The following is an 8925-nucleotide window of genomic DNA, read 5'->3' as shown; positions in this document are numbered from 1 at the left end:
GACAAGTGAAAAATCAAGGGCAAATTCGGGGAAACCACCAGCTATTTGAAAAATCTTGAAACAACCAGCTATGTTGAAAAGCAGCTGGTCCCTGTTACAGCTGATTGTTTGGAAAGCGGGAGATGCGTGTCACCCACAGAAAACTTCTGGTAAATGTTACCACCGTTTTCTAAAAATGCCGGGTAACAGTAACTGGTTGTTTTCGAAATAACTGGCTGTGCTGCAGGCACAGGGAAACCCAAGTCAGGAGAGCTATATAGAGAAAACTGATAGCAGTGGTCAAGAAGTCCCAGACGGGGAAATTGGATGACACTCTACATTTCCATCTAAAGTACATAGTCCGCTGTGTAATCTCAGAGGGGGGACCAACAAAGAGATAGTTACACACACACACACACACACTCCATATGTGATATTGAGATATATATATTACATTTTAGAAACAGTTTGGAGATGGGGGACGATGCAGGATCTTTCATAGAGATCATAAACTCAACTGTTTATGAGGTCCGGGTAGAAAATGCACATAATTAACGAGCACGGGGTGTTATGGGTAAGTGATGAATCACTAAATTCTACGCCCGAAGCCAATCTTACCATATCCGTCAACTAACCAGAATTGCAATGAAAACTTGAAATTAAAAAATAAATAAATCAGGAAAATAGTAAGTAGGAAAAGAATGCACGGAATAAAGCAAAAGTCAGCGAAGGCGGCAATTGGGAACTAGGGGCGTTGGGGGGGGCGGACCGTGAACTCCAGACGTTGCAACAACTAGAACGTGGGCCCAGAGATGTCAGAAGATGTAATCACTAAAAAACTAATAATGTCCACCGTAGGCGTGCAGCGAAGTTTCCCTGAATGCATGCGTAAATGAATAAAGACACTATTGAGGGGCGCCTGGGTGGCTCGGTCGGTTAAGCGTCTGACTTCGGCTCAGGTCATGATCTCACGGTCCGTGAGTTCGAGCCCCGTGTCAGGGTCTGTGCTGACAGCTCAGAGCCTGGAGCCTGTTTCGGATTCTGTGTCTCTGTCTCTCTGACCCTCCCCCGTTCATGCTCTGTCTCTCTCTGTCTCAAAAATAAATAAACGTCAAAAAAAAAATTTTTTATAAAAAAAAAAAAAAGACACAATTGAGCTGCTTTGGGGGAATTTAGCCGATCTTCAGTTAATGCAGTGAATGAAGGGCAAGAAATCACGGAATTGTGGGTGTGTCTGTTTCCATGAGTTGGCCATGTGTCTTTACTCACACGCCTACTTGGTGTTTCACCTTTGAATGCTTCTAGACAAGTATTCCCTAAAAGTAGTCCGTGAATGTTTCATGGAAAAAAAGACTCACACTCCAAGAAGTTTTGAAAAATCTCAGGTTCCCCACCATGAAATGTGCCTTTTAAATTGCAGGACTTCTCAGAGCCTTGAAATGCTAATGATTTCTCAAACCTATTGCACTCTTTTGATTGAGGAGCACCTCCCTGACAAGTGTCGCAGGGTAAACAATTCCATAAGTGAAAAGTCACAACTCCTAAAGGGCTTGCCTGGGTTATCCTTAGGTCTCCTCATCAACAGCCAGCTCTCCTTTGGCAAAGCCAAAGCCTCAGGTCTGTCTGGAGTGGCTGGGGCCGGGAGCAGGACGTCAGTGGCTGACCTGTTAATGTCCACTGATGTGTCCAGGATTCTTCCTCCTGTGTCAAATCACAGAGCCTCACAAGAGACGAGGCACACATTCTCACTGCCATTTTACAGGTAAGAAAGAAGATGAATACTCAGAAATTAAGAAGTAAGCATTATCGTTTTTATTGTGGTAAAAATATACATAACACTTACCATTTTAGCCATTTTTAAGTATACGATTCTGTGGCAGTAAGTATCTTTACAACGTGGTGCCACCACCTCCACCGTGCATTTCTAGAACTTCATCATCTGAAATAGAAACTCTCTATTAAACTCTATTAAACTCTCCATTAAATAAGAGCACCCCCTTCCCATCTCCCCCAGCATCTCATAACTTCTACTCTGCTTTCTGTCTCTATGAATTCGGTTCTTCTATGGACCTCATGTAGGTGGAATCACACAGAAAACCCAGATAAACTGGGCTTCGTCAAAATTAAAAAAAAAAACTTCTGCGCCTCAAAGGACACCATCAAGAATATGCAAAGACAACTCCTAGAAAGGGAGGAAATGAATTCTGATAAAAGCTTAATATTTAGGATATATAAAGAGCACCTACAACTCAACAACTAAAAAACAAACAGCCCAATTTCATCGGAGTGAAATTGCTGAACCTGTTGTTTAGTTTTTTGAGGAAGTGTCAAATCGCTTTCCGGAGTGGTCGTGCCATTTCATGTTCCCAACAGCAAAGAACAAGGTTCCTGTTTGTCTGTATCCTTGCCAACGCTTTTTATTTTGTTTTCTCTTCTTTAAAATTTTTAAAATTATATGCCATCTTAGTGGGTGTGACATGAAATCTTACTGTAGTTTCGATCTGCATTTCCCTGATGATGAGTTGGGCATCTTTTCGTGTGCTTGTTGGCCTTCTGTGCATCTTCTCCGGAGAAATGTCTGTTCGAGTTCTTTGCCCATTTTTGAGTCGGGCTGTTTGTTTTTTAGTTGTTGAGTTGCAGGTGCTCTTTATATATTCTAAATATTAAGCTTTTATCAGAATTCATTTCCTCCCTTTCTAGGAGTTGTCTTTGCATATTCTTGATGGTGTCCTTTGAGGCACAAAAGTTTTTTTTGTTTTTTTTTTTTTAATTTTGACGAAGCCCAGTTTATCTAGTTTTTCTGTTGATTCTGGTGTCATGTCCAAGAAACCACTGTCCAATCCAGGTCATGAGAATCTCCTCCTGTGTTGTCTTCTGACTTTTAGCCTTGGAGTTTAGGCTGGCCTTTAATCCGTTTGGAATTAAATTTTGTACGGTATGTGGTGAGGGCCCAACTTCGTTGTTCTGCATAGGGATTTCCGGTTTTCCCAGCACCATTTGTGGGTGATAGCTCCCCCCTTGTGCAGTTCCAGCCCCCCCGTAGGAAATTGATTGACCATATATGTGAGTATACTATTGACTTCTGAGACCCTAGACTATATAACAGGCATGGTATCAGGTGTTTTCACGTGGCAATAATGTGTCCAAGGTCACACGGGTGGCAGATGACTATGATGAAACAATAACAACTCTGATCTACTTAGCGCTTGTTCTGGGTCAGTCGGGCTGCTCCTCTTTGCATGTTCCCAGTGAATGTTTCTGACAACCCTACTATCTTCATTTGACAGATAAGAAAACAAACTCTCAAGGAAGCAGAGTCAGTTGTCCAAGATCACACAGCAGGGAGAAGCAGAGGCTGATAGCAAAGCCCACGCCGGTATCCACTGGGTTGTCCTGTCTTGTCCCCGGGCCTCCTGTCTACCAGCCATCGTTGGGCTGCGTGACGGAGATGAATGGAAACACATGCGGCTTCTGTTCGTGTTCAGTCCTGCCGAAGTCCTATCAGGGCCGAGTCCATGATTTACAAGGCCCGATGCAAAATAAAAGTGCAGGGCTCTTATTCAAAGAGCAGAGAAAAAGCATTTTCTTTTCTTCCACAAAGTCTCTCCAAACACCAAGGTGATTTTTATTTGCTATTTAACGCCGTGGTCACTTGGGCAAGGACGTAATTGTAGAATGCACACAGACCTTGGAAATGCCAGGAGCCCTGCCCTGGGACTCATCCAAGGGGCCACATGCGTCCAACCCCAGCCCCTCTCCCGTGCCCAGGACCCTGCCAGGTGCAAGGACAACAGCGGTCCCCGGGTGGAGCAGGAAATAGGCGGCTGAGAATCCACTCCGGGGAGGCAAAGGGAGGTGGGACCAGGTGCGAACTGAGATGCCAAGTCTCCAGCACATGTTTCATTGTCCTGTCAGGCCTCACCTGCAAAGCACAAACTCAAAAACACGATCATTAAGAATTGCCAAGCGGTGGCCACCGGGCGTTAAACCTAAGCTGTGTGACCGGGCTGTGAAGGCACCCCCGAAGCTGCTCTTGGTCCCCCAAACGCAGAGGCTGTTTCTTTAGTGGAAAAAATGGGAGGTGTAATTCCTTGTTTCTCTTTTCCCCGTGTTCTGAAGGAGACCGATTCTCCCACGGTCTGATCCCGCCACCTCCAGCAGCCCTTTTGTATCACAGGAACACCTCCAAGTTAGTTAAGTTCAAAGAGACGACTCATTCGATGTCGGGGCCGCGCAGTGCAGGGATGTAAACAGGAAATCAAAGCTATTTTCCTCCTAACACCTTACGACTAGGACCTTGATTACTCTGCCTTTGGAGATGAGGCCCCCGGATCAGCTGAGGAACACATGTGTCCTTCTGCAAGCAGGGGACTGGGGAGCCTCCGGATGTGTGGCATCATCCTGCAGTGGGGAGCTGAAGGGTTGGCTTCCTTCTTTCTTCCCAAAGGACAGCGTGGCAGGAAAGGCACCAGACCCAGATTAGAAGCCCTGACCGACGGTGCAACCTGGCTCCTCCCCTCTCCTCTCTGAGCGTCAGTGTTTCCTCTGAAAATGGGGTGGTAATCCCACCACAGAGGCTCCCTGTGACCACGGGAAAGAAAAACTATGAAATTTTTTTCAGCGTTTATTTATTTTTGAGAGAGAGAGAGAGAGAGAGAGAGCACGAGCGGGGAGGGGCGGAGAGAGAGGGAGACCCAGAATCCGAAGCAGGCTCCAGGCTCTGAGCTGTCAGCACAGAGCCCGACGCGGGGCTCGAACCCACGAACTGTGAGATCATGACCGGAGCCGAAGTTGGACCCTCAACCGACTGAGCCCCCCCGGGCGCCCCAAGAAAAACTAGTTAGAGGCTGTTGGTCATGGCATAAAATTTACTGCGAAGATCCTGCTTCGTTTAGCAAAGACTGAGCTGCTCCTCGTTGCTGGCCGAGCACAGTACCAGGCACGGGAGTCAAGCCGAACAAAGGTGAATCCGATGTGGCCAGTCCTCCCCTCTTGAAGTCCTAGAGGCCCTGAGGAGGCACAGAGAGAGCATTGGAGGCAAAACGCAGCTGTCATGAGATTTACAGTGCACATGTGTGTGGGCCCTACACCGCGACCATCCCCATCTTCCAGACGAGCAAGCTAAAGCTTCTAGAAGGTTAGTGACTCTCCTAAAATCATCCAAGTGAGAACTCAGCCCCCTAGGACTTATCTTGCATCATGTGATCTTGGGGAGCCATTTTATCTCTCTGTAACACAAGAGGCAGCTTGGGACCTTCAGGAACTATTGAGATGATCACTGTGGAAAAGTCTGAGAGATGATCTTTGCACAGGGAGGGCTTGTGACCGTTCCCAGCCTGCTCCCCCCCACCCCCGCCCCAGCCACCCCACCTCCTACCACTTGTGACGTGACAGAAAGGGCACATCTGAGATGGCAGATGCCTCCTCATTCCTCCACTCGAGAAGCCAAGGACTTTTCCACAAACGGAGGAATTTGAGTCTCCCAGCTCAATTCTCCAAGACAGAAGCAAGGAGGGGGTAGAGGTGGCCATTCTCCATGAAAACATCCTGTGTTCTTCCCTCCACTATCTTTTCTCCTCTTTTTTTTTTTTTAATCTGTTTAATGTTTATTTTTGAGAGAAGGAAAGAGAGACAGAGCGTGAGAGGGGGAGGGGCAGAGAGCGAGCGAGACGCAGAAACCAAAGCAGGCTCCAGGCTCTGAGCTGTCAGCCCAGAGCCCGACGCGGGGCTCGAACTCACGAACCGTGAGGTCATGACCTGAGCCGAAGTTGGACGCTTAACCCACTGAGCCACCCAGGCGCCCTCCCGTCTGCTTTCTGTTACAGTTTAACTTGCTGCGCGTGGGTCCCCATTAGGCCGTCCGCTCTGGGGTTCAAGGCCCTAATGTGAATTATCTTTTATCACCTCCACATCGCCACAAACCGATTTCCCTCCTTCTTGCCTCCCGCTCATTCGGCATACAATCAGCAAACAGCGTTTAAGTGAGCCCTGCTCTGGGCTCGGGGGATGCTCATCGAATGATGATGATAAAAATGGTGAGGGTGAGCTTGATAATAAGATGAAGAAAAAGGAGGAAGAGGATAGAGAGGCGTGAGGAGGAGGAGCAGGAGGGGGTAAGGACGTGGAGGAGAATTACTAACGTTTGTTTAGTGCCCACTTGGTGCCAAACATTTGGCATTATTTTCCCTTCAGCCCTCCTCGAATCTGTGACGCGGGTGCTGCTGTCTCCGTTTCACAAATGAGGAGACGGAGGGTCTGAGGAGCCAGGTCTCCACGGCCAACGGCATCTGAGCTGAGATCTAAAGCCAGACGTGGCTGATTCTAAAGATACGCCCTCTTTGCTCTGAGACGCCAGAGGCAGCGATAAGTAGAGACCGTGGTCGTCCGGAGAGAACATGCCCGTTGGTACCCAGTAGGTGCTCAATAAAGCCTCCTGGAATTGAATTCTATTGAGTTGGTCTGAAACTGGCATCCGAAACCAGGCTAGACCCTTTTCCAACGTGCCCCCGGGCGTCCAGGGCTGGCAGGGAAGGGCAGGGGTGGGCCCGGCAGCCCCCAGACCCGGCAAAAGGGCGGCCCCCACGACTCCCACCCGGACAGAGCACCCTTTGTTTATTGTGCCTCCACATCCTACCCAGTAATTAGCATTGGCAGCTTCATATTGAGCTTTTGTTTTCATAATTCATTTGGCTATGATGACATAATAAAAGGAATATTGATTCAATCCCAACTCCTCTTGGCCCGAGGCCCACATCAACCAATAAAAAAGAATTGCTAATTGCAGAGAGCGCTTGCCCAGCTGAGGCATTAGAGCAGGCCCTTTTGATAGCGGGTGGAAGGCAGGGAGCTCATCCCCTGGGACCACCCCCACCCCCCCCCACCCCACCCCTCCGGTGCTGGCACCTGGCACTTTTCTGGGCACAGGGCCCCATCCTCCCGTGAGGCCAAATCCAGCTTCTCCACAGTATCAGGAAGAAGAACAAGTGGGGCCGCCAGGGTGGAGCCCCAGGAAGGAAAATCCTCCACAGGCCTGTTGACAGATGTGGTATCGAATGAATTGTTCTCTGCTTAGACACGACTTTGATATTTATTGGTTCAAATTGCTCGGCTGACTCAGTCTTGCGTAAGTCTCCGTGGTCCGTTTTAATCTTGACGTTTTGGGGAAGCCACGCTGATGTGGGTAATGACGGGGTTTACCTGGGATCAAAATGAAAAGGGAGAAGGCGGGGGTCTGGAATAATTATAGGGGGGGGCGATGTATATTTCTGTGTAATCTGGAAAGGCGATTTATGAGGCCGATAAAAATGATAATGTGCCCCGAGTGGAGCCAAGACGGATTATCTGCAACAGAGCGTTCTTTGCAGGAAATGAAGGCGGTGGGGGCGGGGGGGGGGGGCTGTTTATTAGACAAACAGTTGTTCAGGATCCATTTTTTCACGTCTCTTCTGAAATTACCGAGATAAGGCACATGGGTATACAGATCCCGGTCCTCCTTCAGTTACTATTAATTAGGATCTCTGTTTCCGGAGGGTGGGATTTGTGTAATTAACACCAGAGATGACTGGAGTGGGGGAAGGGGATCCCCCCCCCCAACCCCCATCCCCGCTCTATCTTTAGAATCAAAGTGCAGCCCCAGCCGATTTAGTTAAGCCCGGCCGGAACAAGGATTCTCGGTTCCACAAGGAAGCTTATATAACTTCCCGGGAGGTCTCCTCCCCACCAGTTCATGTTTTGCTGACCCAACTGTAAACGAATCAGAAACATTTCGACTCCATCCCTCGGAACTGGTGCCTCATCACCTCGGAGGAAAGTAGTCGGAGAGGAAGAACCCAAGCCTTTGTTGAACTCAAGATGGCAGGAAGGTTGTGATAGGGGGTTCCTCGAACCGGATTCTTCTCCCCCTTTCCCAAAGCGCTCCTCAGCCTACCTCCGGGAGGGCCCTCTGCCAGGCCCACCTCTTCCCCAGGGAGGGCGCAGGATGTCAGCGACAAAGGAGCCCGTAGCCACGAGAGTCACGTGGAGTCACCTCCAGCTCACGCACGTACGTCAACCAGCGAATACGGTATCTGGGGTCTCCCTCTACTTCCGCACTGATCTCAAACGTGCAGCCTCGGGTCTCCCTGGAATCCAGTCTCTCGGACACACCACCTGCTCTGTTTTGCTCCTCTGACTTGGACTGAGGAACATGCATCTTTTCAAGTGGTGACCTTCTTTCTCTCCTCCCAGACTCCGAAGCAAATTCAGACGGGAAGAGAAATGCTTCCTCTAAAGTCATCATGAGAAGTCGCCAGGGGGGTAGCATTTGGGAAAGTCAGGGACAGTATAAGCTTAACATTTGCCTCTCATCCTCCCTTCTGACCTTGACAGAGAGATCACAGCCCTCCTTCCCATGAGCCCAAATACGGGTCTGGAAAACTGGACAGAGCAGAATGGTCCCAGCAGCCCCATCAACCCATCAGAGCTGGCCCATAGGCAAAACCCTCTCCCCATCCCTGCCAAAAGTCACGAGAGGACTCCGTGGTAGCTGGTAACTGCCCCTGACATCAGGTCAGACGCTTGACATGTTCCGTCTAACACATCACTCCCGAGGAGGATTTACCCTGTTCTGTCAGCGAGGAAACTAAAGCACAGAGAGGTGAAATAACTTGTCCAAGATCATGCAGGGTAACACTGGAATTCATACCCAAGCCAGACACTGGCTTAAGTTCACAGATACCAACCCTCCCTCCCCCGAGGGGGTCTCAGGCCTAAGTCAGAGTGGGGTACAGTGGGAGGTCAGCCTTCTACGTGGAAGGGATACGAAGAAATGTGACGGGGCGCCTGCCTGGGTGGCTCAGTTGGTTAAGTGTCTGACTCGGGACTTCGGCTCAGGTCACGATCTCACGGTTCGTGAGATCGAACCACGTGTCGAGCTCTGCACTGACAGGGCAAAGCCTGCTTGGAATT

The 8925-nt window shown here is 49.2% G+C and overlaps 1 long non-coding RNA gene across 1 annotated transcript; it reads right to left on the bottom strand.

Moving 5' to 3' along the window:
- Nucleotides 1-4827: 4827 nt before the first annotated feature.
- Nucleotides 4828-6998, bottom strand: LOC125165802 (uncharacterized). Its single transcript, XR_007152230.1, has 2 exons — nucleotides 6883-6998; nucleotides 4828-4988 (listed from the first exon to the last, which is right to left on the bottom strand). It is a non-coding gene; the product is annotated as an uncharacterized LOC125165802 (long non-coding RNA).
- Nucleotides 6999-8925: the final 1927 nt, after the last annotated feature.

The sequence above is a fragment of the Prionailurus viverrinus genome, chromosome A1 (assembly GCF_022837055.1).
Source record: "Prionailurus viverrinus isolate Anna chromosome A1, UM_Priviv_1.0, whole genome shotgun sequence".
NCBI classification, from domain to species: Eukaryota; Metazoa; Chordata; class Mammalia; order Carnivora; family Felidae; genus Prionailurus; species Prionailurus viverrinus.
Note: the sequence above shows the minus strand (reverse complement) of the source record. Positions and strands in the feature narration are given on the sequence as shown.